The following is a 6,000-nucleotide window of genomic DNA, read 5'->3' on the forward strand; positions in this document are numbered from 1 at the left end:
CCATTCACCCCTGAGCTGAAGTCCCAGTGGCTTTCTTTCTGCCCTTGGGACAAAAGAGTCATATGTATTTCCCTCCAAGGACCTTCCCACCGCCTATGACACTTCTCCCCAGATCTCTGCACTTCTGGTTTCTCACTTCACTGGTGTCTCTACTTAAATGTCACTCACTCAAACAAACCTTCTCCTATCGTGTTCTCTCACATCAGCTGGTTTCTTTTTCTTCATAGCCCTGGCTACTAACTGGCGGTGACATCTCACCACTCTATTATTATTGTTTTTATCTGCCTCTTCTATTAGAACGAAAACTTCATGAGGGCTGAGTGTGGGGACTTTTGTCATTTAGGGCTCTGTCCTTGGCATATAAAACAGAACTTGGCACATCGTTGTGATTCAATAAAATTCCAGGCAGTTGGTAGGTAGCAATGACACCACCGTGCTTGCCCATGTGACTAGCTATGGTCAATGAGTTGTGAGCAGAAGTAACGTCTGTCAATTCCAGTTCAAAGCATCAAAGCATTTACTATAATTTACCCCAAGGAGGTCCTGGCTTCATGAAGACAGGACCTTTAGGTGATTCCTCCTTCCTTAGCACTTGGGCACCAACTCATACTGAGGGGCATCTCCCTATTGGATGAGAAATAAAGTTATGTTCTGTACGACTGTGAAATTTGGGGGTTCTCTGTTAGTACTGCATTGCGGTTATTGTTCAGTCGCTAAGTCGTGTCTGACTGCTTGTGAACCCATGGGTGCAGCACACCAGGCCTGCCTGTCCCTCACTATTGCTTCGTCTTCGGCATTAGTCCTCCCAGTGAATATTCAGGGCTGATTTCCCTTAGGACTGACTTGCTTGATCTCCTTTCAGTCCAAGGGACTCTCAAGACTCTTCTCCAGCACCACAGTTCGAAAGAATCAATTCTTCAGTGCTCAGCCTTCCTTATGATCCAACTCTCACAGCTGTACATATGACTACTGTAAAAATCATAGCTTTTATTATACAGACCTTTGTCGGCAAAGTGACATCTTTGCTTTTTAATACACTGACTAGGTTTGTCATAGCTTTCCTTCCAAGAAGCAATTGTCGTCACCATCCACAGTGATTTTGGAGCTGGAGAAGAAAAAATGTGTCCCTGCTTCCACTTTTCCCCCTTCTATCTTCCATAAAGTGATGGGACTAGATGCCATGACATTAGTTTTTTTCATGTTTAGTTTTAAGCTAGCTTTTTAAATCTCTTTCACTCTCATCAAGAGGCTCTTTAGTTCCTCTTAGCTTTCTGCCATTAGAGTGGTATCATCTGCATATCTGAGACTGTTGATGTTTCTCCTGGCAATCTTGATTACAGCTGGTGACTTATCCAGTCTGGCATTTCGCATGATGTCCTCTACATAGAAGTTAAATAAACAGGGTGACAGTATATGGCCTTGTGGTACTCCTTTCCCAATTTGGAACCAGTCAGCTGTTCTGTGTAAGATTCTAACTATCGCTTCTTGACACACATAAAGGTTTCTCAGGAGATAGGTAAGATGGTCTGGTATTCCCATCTCTTTAAGAATTTTTCATTGTCTGTTGTGATCCACACAGTCAAAAGCTTTCATGTAGTCAGTGAAGCAGAAGTAGATGTTTTCCTGGAATTCCCTTGCTTTCTCTATGATGCAACGAATGTTGGCAGTTTGATCACTGGTTCCTCTGTCTTTTCTAAACCCAGCTTGTACATCTGAAATTTCTTGATTCAAGTACTGCTGAAGCCTAGCGTGAAGGATTTCGAGCATAATCGTACTAGCATGGGAAATGAGTGCAACTGCCTGCTACTTGGAACATTCTTTAGCACTGCCCTTCTTTGGGATTGAGATGAAGGTCAACCTTTACCAGTCCTGACATCCTGGCCTATTCTGATGAATAGTCTTCTAGATTCTATCCTTTTGTGATTGTTAGTATTGCTTCAAAAGAACTTTCTTGGTGCTCGTGTCAATCTGAGGGTAAGTCATTCTATCTCCTGTATGGAGGGACCTGGCTGGGAAAGTGGTATCTATTCCTCCTAGTTTGGGACACTTGTGCCGAGTGCCATTATTAAACATTTAGCAGACTCTGAAATTTTGGGGGGAGAATTGGAAAGTCTATAATCTCGAGGGCTTTTTCCCCATGTATCTCCGAGGTGAGAGCAAGAGCTGGTCTGCCTAGTTGGTGACCATGACACCAGGCAGCTGCTTTGGAAACAGTTTTTTTTTTTTAGGTCTGGGAATGACAGCTCTTAGGAGGACTCGGCCCAAGAGGGTTCTCACGGTTTGTGCTGGGATGGGGAGAAAGATTGGCGTCACTGGGGAGGATGTACAGAGGTGGATAAGGAGATATATAAACAAGATACCTCCTTCTCAGGACTGGCTTAGTTTCACCTTGAATATGAGTTACAATGGGAGAAGGCAATGGCAACCCACTCCAGTATTCTTGCCTGGAAAATCCCTTGGATGGAGGAGCCTGGTGGGCTGCAGTCCTTGGGGTTGTGAAGCATCGGACACGACAGAAGCAACTTAGCAGCAGCAGCAGCATGAGTTACAATGAACTATAGCTGAGAACAAGAGAATCAAAGCAACCGTGGCTGAAAGAACAGAGAGGTTTAATTCTTCCTAATATTAAATTCCAGAGACATTCTGTCTGATCTGCCTTGATGTTGCTGCTCCACAAAGTCCTTAGAGACTGACACCACCTTTCCATCTCGCTACTGACACCTTTCCGTCTTGCTGGCCCTTCTTTATGGGCTCCATTTCCAAAGCCATCTCATGGACCAGGGAGCCACCTGAGTTCCAGCCCTCACGTCCACATTCCAGCAGCAAGAAGGAAGGGATGAGAAAGAAGGAAAAAGCACACAGAATATCTCTTCTATAGAAATTTCTGGAGGTTACCATACAAAAATGCTGCCTTTTCTCCTTGGCCAAATTAACCACATGGCCACCCTAATTGCAAGGGAGGATGGGAAATGCAGTGTTTATTCTGGGTAGCCATGAACCCAGTTAAAAATTGGGATGGGGGGTTATTGCTGAGGATCAAAGGGCCATAGGGGACACCTAGAAACTCTGCCACATCTTGAGAGAGTAAAGATAGATTTTGCAGAAGATTCCTAAAGATTTAAAGTTGGATTCCTTTTGAAAACTGGTGGGAAATATGTCATTCTCTGCACCAAAATGCTGATATTATCATACATAAAAACTTTGCGTGGGATGTCAAATGATTCAGACTCTCTGAAGCCAAGCCCAGGAGGTCATGGATTCCCTCAGGTTAAGATTACTTAATTCAGAGATATGATTTGAGGTGAGAGAGACGCCAAGGAGAAAACATCCTGTGTGTGTGTGTGTGTGTGTGTGTGTGTGTGTACACTCATTCCAACCCCACTCCATTTGGCAATGTGAATGTATTTAATATGGTTGCTATTGTTTATTTTAGTTTTAGATTCCAGAGTAGATTGTTAAAGGGACCCAGTGTTCCACCTTGAGAAAGCACTGGACAAGTTTTATTGGCAAGAGGAAAAAAGGTAAAAAGAAAAACTGCCTTGAGTCACCTGGCCACAGGTTGGTATAATTATAGAAGGTTTAGAGGCAGGATTCAGAGGAGTGGAAACTTCTGTTGCTCTGGGTACAGATGCTTGAACGGTGCCCCGTGTCTTTCTACTTGTGGATGGATGTGAGAACTACTCTGGTATACAATGTTGATGAAATGTCAGGGTAGGGATACATGTGGGGAGATCGCCACGTTCTTAGGAGACTCTGCATTCTTCTAGGTGGAGGAGATATTTATGGAGGGCAGCAGCTGGGAGCGCCTCTCTTGAGAATTTGGTGTTCGAGATGATGAAAGGTGAGAAGAGAGGCTGTTTGAGCTTTTGCCAAGGTGACCCAGAACCCTCCTGCAAACTTATTGTGAGGGTATCTAGGCAACTCGGCTAGCCTGCCCCCAACCCCCAACGTTTTTAGAATCAATAACAGTGACACTGACTCAATCAAGCCCTGAGCTAAGTGCTTACATGCATCACCTCTATGCATCTCCATGGCACCTTTATGATACCGACACTTTCATTGTCCCCATTGGAAACGTGATGAACCTGACACTCAGAGAGGTTAAGTCGCTTACACAGAAACACACAGCTAGGAAGTAGCGGAGTCAAGCTCAAATCTAGGTCTTTCTGACTCCCAAGTCCTCACTCTCAACCACTGCCTTTTAAAAATATACCATTTATTCCATCCCAGGACTTATACCCCAGAGGCTCACACAGTGCTGGGTGAATAGTAGGTGCCCACATCTGTCCGCCTCACACCCCATGCTGCCTCCCCTTGTTCAGGGAAGGAAACAGCCCCTAGTGGGGACAGCATGTGCACAAGAGATCCCTGTGTGGGACATGTCGCTGCTTTTGTCCACCTAGCCACATTCCCCATCCACCTCTCCCCCCACACGAAGTAAAAATTAACCAGCTTAAAAATGCATGGGAATTGGAAGGGTAAGGCGCAGAGCTGGCAACCCCAAGCAGATTCGACTATGTGGCAGCCAGCCAGGGGTCGGCCTGGCACTCCCTGCGGGGCATACAGGAGAGGGGGATGAATGAGGTAGACAAGGCTTCTGACCTCTTGGAGATGGATGGCGATCATGTAAACAAGTAAACACACTTGTTACAGATAGTAATAGCACTATGGAAGGAATGCAAGGGTAGGCAGGGACAGAGCCAGACTTTAGGCAGGTGAGGTCACTCCTCGGCCCGCTCCCGCACCCAGGCACTTGCTCCTGTCTGCCATCCCAGCCCCTTCCTCCTCTCTCTTGGGCCCCTTTTCTGGCCTGGTCAACTCCACTCACTTCCCAGGCTTTAGCCCAGATGTCAGTTTCTTTGGGATGCCTTCCTTGAATCTCCAAGGCTGTTTTAGGTGTCCCTTTGAACTCACCCTTATCCTAGCATCCAGCGTGTGCCACTTACTAGCCATGTGATTCGAGATTGCCTGACTGTGCCTCAGTTTCTGCATCTGTAAAATTGGCCTAAAATAGTACACACCTCATAAGGATGTAAAGATGAAATCACATAAGTCATTTGTGTCGATGCCTGTGAAGTGCTTGGCATCATGCCTGGCACAGAGCAGGTCCTCTACAAGAGTGAGCATTGTGGCCTGTGTTCTCCGTTCCTGTGATGACAACTCGTACCATGCTCAGGATGTCAGATCTGGTTGGCAGGTGACATTTTAGGTGCCATATGACTCAGAGCTTCTCAACCCTGGCTTCATAGTAGAATGACCTGGGAAACCTTTAAAAAGACTACTAACGGGCAACCACTTTCAGGGATTCTTATTTGGGGTGAGAGTGGGACTCGAGTGTGGGTAGTTTGATAAAGTCACAGGTGTGGAGGCAGGACTGAGACCCACTGGTCTAAGCCAAATGAGGTAGAGTAACTAGGGCCCAGAAAGGGCTTGATTTGCTAAGGTCATGAGGCAAGCTAGGGGCCCCTGCCTCTTGGGAAGTTTCATTTTCTGATATTGCCCCCACTCCTGCTTGTCTGAGTGCCTTCACCCAGTGGAAGGGCTATGTGTGCCCCTGGGCCGCAGAAGGTGAGGGTGGTGCCTCTGCTCCGTCCCTGGGCAGTCGCCAACCTGGCCTGAAAGGGAGGCACTTGTGGAAGCAGGGCTGTCCACCCTGGAGACTAGGACAGGGTGGGGTGCCTGTTCAGGCCGATTATAGAAAGAACAAACTCAAGGGTTCCCGTAACCCAAAACTGGGAGTCAGAACACAGACAGAAGGGTAAAGACCTCCACGGCTGGCCACCTCCTGGCACACATGTTTTCTGGAAAAAGATTTCAGGGGCCCATAGAGAGGGCTAGCTCCAGGTTGACGGGGTTCATACCTTCTTAGGCAGAGAGGTGCAGCAGAAATGGCCCCGGAGCCCACAGACCTCAGTTCAAACATACACTAGCTACACGAACTTCTCTCTCTGAGCCTCAATTTTCTGCTCTGTCAAATGAGGCTAAATGGGGTTATTAGCA

Source organism: Bos indicus, chromosome 17 (genome assembly GCF_029378745.1).
Source record: "Bos indicus isolate NIAB-ARS_2022 breed Sahiwal x Tharparkar chromosome 17, NIAB-ARS_B.indTharparkar_mat_pri_1.0, whole genome shotgun sequence".
In the NCBI taxonomy this organism is placed as follows: domain Eukaryota; kingdom Metazoa; phylum Chordata; class Mammalia; order Artiodactyla; family Bovidae; genus Bos; species Bos indicus.